This window comes from Triticum dicoccoides, chromosome 2B (genome assembly GCF_002162155.2).
Source record: "Triticum dicoccoides isolate Atlit2015 ecotype Zavitan chromosome 2B, WEW_v2.0, whole genome shotgun sequence".
Classification (NCBI taxonomy): domain Eukaryota; kingdom Viridiplantae; phylum Streptophyta; class Magnoliopsida; order Poales; family Poaceae; genus Triticum; species Triticum dicoccoides.
Window position 1 is genome coordinate 336584738 of NC_041383.1, and position 12586 is coordinate 336597323.

Below are 12586 nucleotides of genomic sequence, written 5' to 3' on the forward strand. Positions count from 1 at the left end.
GAAAATGTCCCAATTCTCGCATAAGAAATCTCGCAGTGCGGCATCCATCACGGGGCTCAACTGTGTCCCAATGGATGTTGTCTTCGTGGGATCCATTGGATGGACCTGGAATTTGACTATATTGTCTGCAGGTTTAAATGAGGTGGACTTGGGTCGTTTGTCGAGTATCACGTCGTCCCTGTTCATGGTGGCCCGCAATGTTGTTAACTCTTCGGCTGCTAGGGCTTTAGATAATGCTTCCAGGGCTAGTGCTGCGGTTTTGTTTTCGGCGCGAAGTGCGACGTCCGGATCACTGACTAGAGTGATGATTCCGTTGGGCCCGGGCATTTTAAGCTTCATGTACCCGTAATGGGGTACAGCTTGAAAGCTTGTAAACGCGTCCCGCCCTAGAAGGGTGTGGTATCCGCTGCTAAAGGGAGCCACTTGGAATGTGATTTCTTTGGACCTATAATTCTCTGGGGTGCCGAATACCACATCGAGTGTGATTTTTCCTGCGCACCACGCTTCTCACGTAGGGATGATTCCCCTGAAGGTGGTACCGCTTTGCTCAATGCAGCCTTTATCAATTTCCATTTTGCTGAGCGTTTCTTCATAGATCAAGTTTAACCCGCTTCCGCCGTCCATGAGTACTTTGGTGAGACGGAAGTCGTCCATGATTGGGCTAAGGACCAGAGCGGCCAGTGCCCGGAGAGTCTGGAATTGAGGTTCATCACTGGCATTGAAAGTTATAGCAGTGTCATTCCAGGGGTTTATCTTTGCCACATGGCAAATTTCCGCAGAGCTTCGGTGAGCTCGCTTGTGCCTGTTGTTCGAGGCGAAAGCCTCGAAGACTGTTAGTACTGTATTGTGTCCGCTGACAGGATGTTGCTCCGCTTTATGGCTTACAAGAAGATCCTCGCCACTTTTTTCCACCTGTGGAGTATCCAACATGCCCTAAGGCTATGAGTTGGTATTGTATCCGGCGTAATGTGGAGCTTACATGGCCCGTCGAGCCATTCTTCCAATACGGATCCCCGCCCTGGGTGGGCTTTGGTTTCTTGGGGATTGGATCGGACGTCCTACGAGAGTTCGTCCTTTTAGTTCGGGTAAAGGTTTTGGTGAGAGCGGTACTATCCCAAAATTCTATTTGGGTCTTCCAAGCGCTCTCCATCGCATAGTAGTTCCGTACTATGATTGCCAAGTCCGCGAAGCGTACTATGTCATGGCAGCTTATAGCGTTGAGGAGCCCTTCGTCCGTGCAGTTTTTGCAAAAGAGCGAGACCATGTTCTCCTCGCGGCAGTCCTTGACCTTGCTAAGCGCAAGGAGGAATCTGGCCCAGTAATGATGTACCATTTCCTGGGGCCCTTGCCTGATGCAGGAGAGACAATTTAGGTCTAGGTAGGTGTTGTTAGCAAAATCCGGATTTTGATCTGATTCAACGCCCAGTGGCGTGGGCGGTTCCGAGCTTAACAGCTCAGTGTAAGTGCATCTAGTTCCACCCCTAGTTGGTTTTGGAGTATTGACGACAAAGTTGGTTGAGGGACTAATGCGTTTGTGAGAATTGCAGGATAACGCAGGTAGTGTCCCTCATTGATTCGGTTTACCTACCGGAGATGACCCCTAAAAATGTATGAAGACATTGAAGACAATGGTGGTGTGTGAAGATATTCACACTGAAGTCTATGACATGAGAAGATATTGAGTGAAGACTATGGAGCGCGAAGACTAAGTTGTTTCGTTGTTTCCTTTTCTTCTTCGTTGAGTCATAGGAACCACCGTACTGTTAAGTGGGGTCCAGGTGAACTAAGTCAGAGTGACTGAAGTGATGCTCAACCCAAATCCTATGTCTTCGAGCGAAGACAATGAGAGCAAATCTTATCTAGAGCTGGATGAGTCAGCTTTGCTTGTAGCCCAAGTAAAGTTGTCGTGTGTGTTTGAAATCTGACCATTGGAACACATGTCAGTTCCTTAGTGACCCAGGGTCATGTCGGAAAAATCAGGTCGGGTTGCCTTGTGGCTATAAATAGCCCACCCCCTACACCATAAATTGGTGGCTGCTTAGAGTTAGTTTACGGCTTTTGTCGTTTTGAGAGCAACCCACCTCAAAGCCTTTGAGAGAGAAATCCTTGCGAGGACAAAGCCCAAACACCCAGAGCCAAAGAGTGTTAGGCATCACTGAAGTCTTTCTGTCTGTGTGACCTGAAGACTTATTACACTTGAGGACTGTGTATCCTCCAGCCGGTTACGCGTCGCGTTCTGAGCATCCAAGAGTCATTGTGGATCGCTGGGTGAACGAAGTCTGTGAAGGTTCGGAAGTCTACCTTGAAGACTTACCAGAGTGATTGGGCGAGGACTAGGTGTCCTTATCTCAAGGGGAATAAGGTGAAGACGCGGTCTTCTGAGTTGAATCTCAGCCTCCCTAACTAGAGGTACAGTTGTCACAGCAACTGGAACTTGTCCAACAAATCCTATGTCTTCAACAAGTGACTGGTTCTATCTCTTTCCTCCTTTACTTTGAGTTTATCTTCGTGAAGTCATTGCTTATCTGTCTTATTTGGTTGACTTCATTGCTTGACTACTATTGTTGATTGGCTTCATACTATCTTCCATCCTGATCCTACTACCTAGCTGCTATTAGTCTTCGTACGTTAACACTATTGCATACTTGACTATGGCTTGCTTGTTGTAGTTTATCTTCCGCTGCATATCAATTAGGTCATTTCTATTGTTTGTCTTTGAAACTTCCATGTTTTGAAGACTTTAAGAAAAATCGCCTATTCACCCCCCCCCCCTCTAGTCGATAACTAGCACTTTCAATTGGTATCAGAGCAAGGTACTCCCTTGTTCTGTGTGATTCGGTTTAACCACCTGGAGTTTAGCTATGTCGACTGCAGGGATAATCAAAGTCTCTACTGCATGCCCCGTGTTCGATGGAACTGAATATTCCTACTGGAAGAATAAGAAGTGCATGCATCTTGAAGCCATTGATGTCGACCTCTGGTATGTCGTCAAGAATGGCGTTCCCAAAACTGGTGAAGGTGTCACCCCTACTGATGTCAAGAAGTTCATTCAACTGGACTCGACTGCAAAGAACATCATCTGTGGTCATCTGACCAAAGGACAGTATGGCCGTGTGAGTGCTCTGGAAACGTCAAAGCTAGTCTGGGACTGGCTGTCCAAGGTCAACGAAGGCGTCTCTACACAGAGAGATCAAAGGATCAGTGTTCTTCGAAACCTCTTCAACCGCTTCAAGAGAAACGACAATGAAAATGTCCAGCTCACGTTTGATCGCCTCACCGACATCACAAATGAGCTTCAGGCTCTCGGCGCCACTGAGATCACCAAGCATGAAATCGTCAAGACGCTGCTGAGATCTCTTGACAGCTCCTTTGACACCCTTGCCCTCATGATACAAGAACGTCCTGACTTCAAGACTCTCGATCCGTCTGATATACTTGAGAGGCTCAACACACATGAGTTCCAGCTTTCTGAGAAAAGAGATATCTATGGCCCCAACTATGGCCAAACTCGTGCTTTGAAGGCAAAAGTTGTTTCCTCATCTGAAGAAGAAGAATCTGACTGCGGTTCTAATGATCCTGAAGACATTGGAAGGGAACTTGCTATGCTTGTGAAGAAGTTCCAGAAATTCACCAAGAAGAAGGGCTTCAAAAAGTCTTCACGATCCAGTTCAAGAAATGATGAAGCTTCCACTCAAGACAACAAGAAGAGAACATGTCACAAGTGTAAGAAGCCTGGGCACTACATCTCTGAGTGTCCTCAATGGGACAACGAGAAGAAGAAGAAGAGCAAGGAATATGACTCTGATGACAAGAAGAAGAAGAAATCATCAAAGTCTTCTTCCAAGTCCACATCAAAGTCTTCATCTCATAAGAAGAGCTCATCTGGCAAGGCTCATGCTTTTGTTGGCAAGGAAATGGATTCAGAGGAGGAGTCTTCTTCTGAGGAGGCAGAGGTGGAATCTGAAGCTGAGTCCGACTCTGGCGTTGCAAGTCTGGCTCTAGCCACAGCCTACGTTGCCAAGTCCATCTTCAACACTGAAGACAATGACTCCCACACTAACGCTGATGATGACAAGGACGATCCTGCTCCCACCTACTGCTTCATGGCACGCGGTGCCAAGGTAAAATCACGCAATGCTTACTTTCAAACATCAAGTGAAGATGACTCTGATTGTGAATCTAAACCCAGCTACAAAACACTTGCTAAAATTGCTACTGAACAACAAAGGGCTATGGAACATACTCAAAAACTGTTAGACAAAAGCGATGACCTGTTGGACGCGGAAATGACACGTTCACAGTCCTTAGTTGAAGACATAAAAAATCTTCATGCTAAGTATCAAGAACTTGAAAGTCTTCATGAGACGCTCTCAACCACTTATGAAAAGCTCTCCTATGATTATCTTCAAAGGAAGCAAGAGCTTGAGAAATTGAAAGCGACTCATGAAGATCTTCAAAAGGAGAACGAGTCATTTCGCGCTCAACAGATCAGTTCCGCTCAGGATGGATTTGAACCACCATGCTTAAAATGCATTGAGTGTGATAACGCTGCCTCTGTTGCTGAATGTTCCACTTCTGCTACTGTTGCTCTGTCTTCAACTACTGATGTGGTAACTAACCCCTCTGCTGAGGATACCACTACTATTGCTGATGAAAATGCTAGGTTAAAGACATTGCTTGAAACAGGGATGTATAAAAGTCTGAAAGGGCATCAGACACTTTGCGATGTCCTCAAAAAGCAGATTCTGAACCGAAACCCTAGGAAAGAGGGTGTTGGGTTCGAGAGGAAAATGAATACTGATGGTTCCTACTGGAAGCCTGAGCAGTATCCCAAAACCACATGGGTTGCTGCAAAGGAACCTTCACTGGATCCATCCACTTTATCTGGCTTTACCTGTGCTAATCCTATTATCATTGATGAATCCTTTCATGCAAACTATAAAATGTTCAAAAATCAGAATGGTGAAGTGTTTGCCAGGTATATTGGTACTAACTGCAGGAATGGACCGCCAATGAAGAAGATCTGGGTTCCTAAAAGCTGTCTTGAGAATCTTCCTGTGAATGTTGTCATGACACCACCAAGGAAGAAGACAAACCCCAGACCAAAGGCGTCACATGGTCCAACGGCTTCATACGGAAACAGCACTCACCTGAGCCACCCTAACGCCAATGTTTTGCAGGGAAATCATACTCAAACTTATGAATATGAGCGCGTGTCTTCAAACCGCTATGTTCATAGTACTAAGAACTTTTCTACTTATTCATATGAGTATCATTCATCTCCTGCAAGGCTATTTGCTAGGGCTCCAAAGCCGAAATTCTCAGATGCTGCACTTAGACTCATTGCTTCTAAGCCACCCCTAAAGATGTGGGTGGTGAAGAAGAACTAACTCTCTTTTGCAGAACATGGTCTCCAGCCAGCAATCAAAGGCGTCCGATGTTATTGCTGGGGACCTAAAACACAAAGGGACGCATGATAAAATGACTTACTATGTATTCCACATATGAATCGCTTACATGTCATACTGTGTGCTAACTTTCATCTAAGCTGTGATAATCCAAGTGTGCATCAACTGCTTATGCTTCACAACATACATTGTGAAGCCTATCCTCCTAACTGCACTGTAGGGTATGACACCTCGTGCTTCAGAATGGATTATGGACAGCGGATGCACCAATCATATGACTGGTGATCGAAGTCTTCTCATGGACTCAACCTTACGTCCATCCGACAAGAGTCAAATCACATTTGCTGACACTGGTAAAGGCAAGGTATTGGGTCTAGGCAGAGTTGCAATCTCAAAGGATCAACACATGGATAAAGTGATGCTTGTTGAATCCCTTGGATTCAACTTAATGTCTGTCTCAATGCTTTGTGACTTAAACATGATTGTGATATTTAGAAAATATCGTTGCCTTGTACTAATGGAATCTGACAAGTCTCTAGTCTTTGAAGGGTATAGGAAAGGTGATCTATACATGGTAGATTTCTCAGCAGGTCCACAGCTTGCCGTATGTCTTCTTGCAAAAGCTTCATAATGCTGGCTCTGGCATCGAAGGCTGGGGCATGCTGGCATGAGGAACTTACACACTCTCGTCAAGAAGAAGCATCTCATAGGCATCGAAGGTGTCAAGTTAAAGAAAGATCATTTGTGTGGTGCCTGCGAAGCTGGAAAGATGACGAGGGCCAAGCACCCCTCAAAGACAATCATGACAACATCTCAACCCTTTGAGCTGTTGCACATGGACTTATTTGGCCCTACTCACTACTCCACCCTCACAACAACGGCGTGTCTCTATGGCTTCGTCATTGTTGATGACTACTCAAGATATACATGGGTGCACATATTCTCTACAAGACTGAAGTACAAGATGTCTTCAGACGATTCGCCAATCGAGCAATGAACAATTATGGTGTCAAGATCAAGCATATCAGAAGTGATAATGGCATTGAATTCAAGAACACCGGGCTTGATCTCTATCTGGATACAATGGGAATCACTCATGAGTTTTCTACTCCATACACACCTCAGCAAAATGGCATTGTTGAGTGCAAGAACAGAACCCTCATTGAGATGGCTCGAACAATGCTTGACGAGTACAAGACACCAAGAAAATTCTGGCCTGAAGCTATTGATACAGCTTGTCACATCATCAACCGTGTCTACATCCATAAGCTTCTGGGCGAAACATCCTATGAGCTCCTTACTGGCAAGAAGCCAAATGTCAGCTACTTCAGAGTCTTTGGTGCTAGGTGCTGGATCAAGGATCCCCATCACAAGTCAAAATTTGAACCCAAAGCTCACGAAGGCTTCATGCTTGGCTATGGAAAGGATTCGCACTCTTACAGAGTTTTCAACCTCTTCCACTACAAAATCGTTGAAACAGTGGATGTGCGATTTGATGAAACCAATGGTTCACAACGAGAACTCCTGCCAAGCACACTAGATGAAGCTCCTTCCAGTGAATCTATCAAGCTGATGGGAACTGGTGAAATCATGCCCTCTGAAGCACAGCCTGAAGAGGAACTTATCATTTCTTCACCAAACCAACCTGAAGACAATGCTCAGACCAAAGACAATTCTTCCAATGATGACAATGATCTGCATGAGCACGGTTGAGGGAGTCCTGGATTAGGGGGTGTCCGGATGGCCGGACTAAGACCTTTGGCCGGACTCCCGGACTATGAAGATACAAGATTGAAGACTCCATCCCGTGTCCGGATGAGACTTTCCTTGGCGTGGAAGGCAAGCTTGGCGATACGATATGAAGATCTCCTCCCATTGTAACCAACTCTGTGTAACCCTAGCCCTCTTCGGTGTCTATATAAACCGGAGAGTTTTAGTCCGTAGGACGAACAATAATCATACCATAGGCTAGATTCTAGGGTTTAGCCACTCCAATCTCGTGGTAGATCTACTCTTGTACTACCCATATCATCAATATTAATCAAGCAGGAGTAGGGTTTTACCTCCATCGAGAGGGCCCCAACCTGGGTAAAAACATCGTGTCCCTTGTATCCTGTTACCATCCGCCTAGACGCACAGTTCGGGACCCCCTACCCGAGATCCGTCGGTTTTGAACCGACATTGGTGCTTTCATTGACAGTTCCTCTGTGTCGTCGCCTTTAGGCCTGATGGCTTCTTCGCTCGTCAATCGCGATGCGGTCCGGGATGAGACTTTTATCCCCGGACAGATCTTCGTATTCGGCGGCTTCACACTACGGGCCGACTCGTTCGGCCATCTGGAGCAGATCGAAAGCTACGCCCCTGGCCATCAGGTCAGGTTTGGAAGCTTAAACTACATGGCCAACATCCGCGGGGACTTGATCTTCGACGGATTCGAGCCATGACCAGGCGCGCTGCACTGTCTCGATGGGCATGATTTAGCTCTGTCATCGGACAACGCCCAAAGCATCGCTCTGGTGTCCGTTCCGACCATTAGCTCGGAGCCCACTACGCCAGTCAGGGATGGACAGTTGGACGCCGCCCCGGAAACTGCAATCTCTACAGCGATAGAGCCGAATACCAGCCTAGTCCCTCGCAAGGCCCGTGACTCCAAGGTGTCAGACTCCGATCCGGACTCCGTAAATCCCGCACCTCTTCCGATTAAGCCCGATTGGGCTCCGGTCATGGAGTTCACCGTCGCGGATGTCTTTCAGCACTCACCTTTCAGCAACATCCTGAATTCGTTAAAGTCTCTCTCTTTGTCAGGAGAGCCCTGGCCGAACTACGGCCAACACGGTTGGGATGCGGACAACGAAGAAATTCGTAGCCCACCCACCACCCACTTCGTAGCCACTGTCGATGATTTAACCGACATGCTCGACTTCGACTCCGAAGACATCGACGGCATGGACGCCGATGAAGGAGACGATCAAGAACCAGTGCCTATAGGGAACTGGAAAGCCACCTCGTCATATGACATATACATGGTGGACACCCCTAAAGCGGGGGATGGGGAGGAGAAAACGGAGGATGATCCCTCCAAGAAGCAACCCAAGCGCCGACGTCAGCAGCGCCGCTCTAAGTCCCACCAAAGCAAAAACGGCGATTCCGGCACCGGAGATAACAATACGCCGGATAGTGCCAAGGACAACCCCCTCCAGCAGGATTCAGTGCAGGAGGACGAAGGAGCCAGCCCTCATGAGAGAGCGGCCGACAAAGAAGACGAGGACGACAATTACATGAGATGAGGCAAGCCTCGACGACGACGAATTTGTCGTGCTAGAGGATCCCGTCGAACAAGAGCGTTTCAGACACAGACTCGTAGCCAGGGCAAGCAGCCTCAAGAAGAAACAGCAGCGGCTTAGAGCTGACCAAGACTTGCTAGCCGACAAATGGACCGAAGTCCTGGCGGCCGAAGAGTATAAACTAGAACACCCATCCAAGAGCTACCCGAAGCGCAGGCTGCTACCCCAACTTGAGGAGGAAGCAACTAAACCTACATCACCAGCGTACGATGCGCCCGATCGGCCATCCCGTGGCCGCGATAGAGAGGCCTTCAGGCCCTCAACCCAGGCCGCCCCCCGACACCGCTCAAAACATACTAGAGTACGGGGAGACGCAACAGACATGCGAGACATCTTGGAGAATAAGGCAACGCAAACAAGATCGATCTACGGATCGCATGGGCGCCCCGCTTCACGTGACGCTAGCCGTCACGCCGGACATAATAACTATGGCCCGGCCGAATACAACAGACCAAGCTCGTCTGAGCTGCGTCGCGATATAGCCCAATACAGGGGCGCCGCACACCCACTATGCTTCACAGACGAAGTAATGGATCATCAAATCCCCGAGGGCTTCAAACTCGTAAACATCAAATCATACGATGGCACAACAGATCCTGCGGTATGGATCGAGGATTATCTCCTTCATATCCACATGGCCCGTGGTGATGATCTACACGCCATCAAATACCTCCCGCTCAAGCTTAAAGGACCAGCTCGACATTGGCTTAATAGCCTGCCAGCAGAGTCAATTAGTTGTTGGGAGGACCTGGAATCCGCATTCCTTGACAACTTCCAGGGCACGTATGTGCGACCACCAGACGCCGATGACCTAAGCCACATAATCCAGCAGCCAGAGGAATCGGCCAGACAATTCTGGACACGGTTCCTAACCAAGAAAAACCAAATAGTCGATTGTCCGGACGCCGAGGCCCTCGCAGCCTTCAGGCACAACATCCGAGACGAATGGCTTGCTCGGCACCTAGGATAGGAAAAGCCGAAGTCTATGGCAGCCCTCACGACACTCATGACCCGCTTCTGTGTGGGAGAAGACAGCTGGCTAGCTCGTAGCAACAACATAACCAAGAGCCCCGGCAATTCGGATACCAAGGATAACAACGGTAGGTCACGTCGCAACAAGCATAAACGCCGCATTAACGGTGACAATACTGAAGATACGGCAGTCAATGCCGGATTCAGAGACTCTAAACTGGGTCAGCGGAAGAAGCCATTCCAAAGAAACCCTCAGGGCCCATCCAGCTTAGACCGGATACTCGATCGCTCGTGCCAGATACACGGCACACCCGAACAACCAGCCAATCACACCAACAGGGAATGTTGGGTGTTCAACCAGGCAGGCAAGTTAAGTGCCGAGACCAGAGACAAGGGGCTACATAGCGATGACGAGGAGGGGCCCCGGCGCCGAACAACAAAGGACAGAAGGGATTTCCCCCGCAAGTTTGGACGGTGAATATGATATACGCAACCCACATCCCCAAAAGGGAGCGGAAGCATGCTCTCAAGGACGTCTATGCGCTGGAGCCAGTCGCCCCAAAGTTCAACCCATGGTCCTCCTGCCCGATCACCTTCGATCGACGGGACCATCCCACTAGCATCCGTCACGGTCGCCGCACTGGTCCTAGACCCAATTATCGACGGATTCCACCTTACCAGAGTCCTAATGGATGGCGGCAGTAGCCTGAACCTGCTTTACCAGGACACGGTGCGAAAAATGGGCATCGATCCTTCAAGGATTAAACCCACAAAGACAACCTTCAAAGGCGTCATACCAGGGGTAGAAGCCAGCTGTACAGGCTCGGTCACACTCGAAGTGGTCTTCGGATCCCCGGATAACTTCCGGAGCGAGGAGTTAATCTTCGACATAGTCCCATTCCACAGCGGCTATCACGCCTTGCTCGGGCGAACCGCATTTGCCAAATTCAATGCGGTGCCGCACTACGCATATCTCAACCTCAAGATGCCAGGACCTCGCGGAGTCATCACGATAAACGGAAACACCGAACGCTCTCTCTGAATGGAGGAGCACACGGCAGCCCTGGCAGCGGAAGTACAAAGTAGCCTCTCAAGGCAGTTCTCCAATCCAGGTGTCAAACGTCCGGACAACGTCAAGCGAGCCTGAAGTAACCTACAACAAATCCGGCTGGCATGTTCCAAGCAAGCATAGCAGTGCGGCCCCAACCCCGGCCCCCGTCAAATGGCGATACTGGTACCACGCGTACATAATTATGCCTTAGAGATACCATGGGCATAAGTGGAGGGGCACAACAATGGCACGCCCAAAATGCGGCTCAACCGCACTAAGGGGCTCCCTATTTCGCCGTTTTCCTTTGCACACACTTTCAGGACCCAACTATTTGGAAGGCCTGTCCGGCAATACTCTCGCCGAACCAACGATGCAATAGCCAGGGAGGAAGCAAGCCACGTCAAAAGTCCAGGTGGTCTCTATAACGAGTTTAATACATGTTTCTCTTACAATCCTGTAGCTTGCCCCTGGAGGGGAATATGTCAAATACTCCCATCTCTTGATTACCGCACTTTTTGTATTGTTCTGCTTTCGAAGCAGCCCTCTTTTAATGAACAATATGTAGCTCTTACCTATTGTTGTACTTATCTATTTTTATATGCAAATATGTTCAGTCATGACACTATGCAACCGTACACTTTGGTATGGATAATACACCAGGGGCTTACAACACCCCATAACATGGTGTGAGAAGACCGAACACTCTAACAAGTGCGGCACCCCGAACTTATAGCACTATATGCATCGGCTCCGAATCATGTCTTTGGTCAATAGTTGGGTTTGCCCGGCTCCCATGTTTTGGTACCTTACGTTCCGCATTGTTGGCTAAGGTAGCGCTGGGAGAACTACTGCGATTGTGCCCCAATTGAGCTGGGTTAACACCTCAGTAGAGAAAGCTAAAACTGACTGTCATGATAGTGCGAGAGACCGTTCGCTGTTCGGGAGGTTTCTTCGAGTCCTAAAAGACTTATGCCGCTTCGAGCGAGGAACCGGACTTATCCGGCCTAGGCGTGGATAGCGCCCTGAACTCAGTCTTCCGAATACTAGGGGCTTTGCCGAAATTTAAAATTATAGAATTCTATGTCTAAGTGAGAGTGATAAAGCATTATAAGTCTGACGGCCTGGTTCGTTGTGCTGAGCGCCTCCCTAGATGGACCCAAGAATGGGAACAAGAGCGCTCAGGTTTATCCCGAACACCCCAGCACTCGTGGCATGGGGGTCGAAGCTGACGACTTGCATCTCTCAGATTTGATAAACGGCCGCACAGAAGGTAATATTTTAAATTAACAAGCATTGCTTAACGCATATGAACAAAGCTTCAGCGTACAGGATAACAAATGCGAGTTTACTCAAAAATTACATCTTTGGAGCACTCATCCGCTATGCGGCGGGCACCCTTCAGAACGCCATTATAATACATCTCGGGCGTACGATACTCCTTGCCCGGCGGTGGCGCGTCCGTCAACAGCTTCTCCGCGTCTAGCTTGCCCCAGTGCACCTTAGCACCGGCAAGGGCCCGACGGGCACCTTCAATACAAACGGAGCGCTTGACGACCTCAATCCACGGACACGCGTCCACCAGCCGCCGCACCAGACCGAAGTAGCTCCCAGGCATGACTTCTCTAGGCCACAGCCGAGCTATGAGGCCCTTCATGGCCTGTTCGGCCACCTTGTGGAGCTCAACCAGCTGCTTCAGCTGGTCGCTCAGGGGCACCGGATGTTCGGCCTCAGCATACTGAGACCAGAACACTTTTTCCGTCGATCTCCCCTCTTCGGCTTGGTAGTATGCGGCGGCATCAGACACACTACAG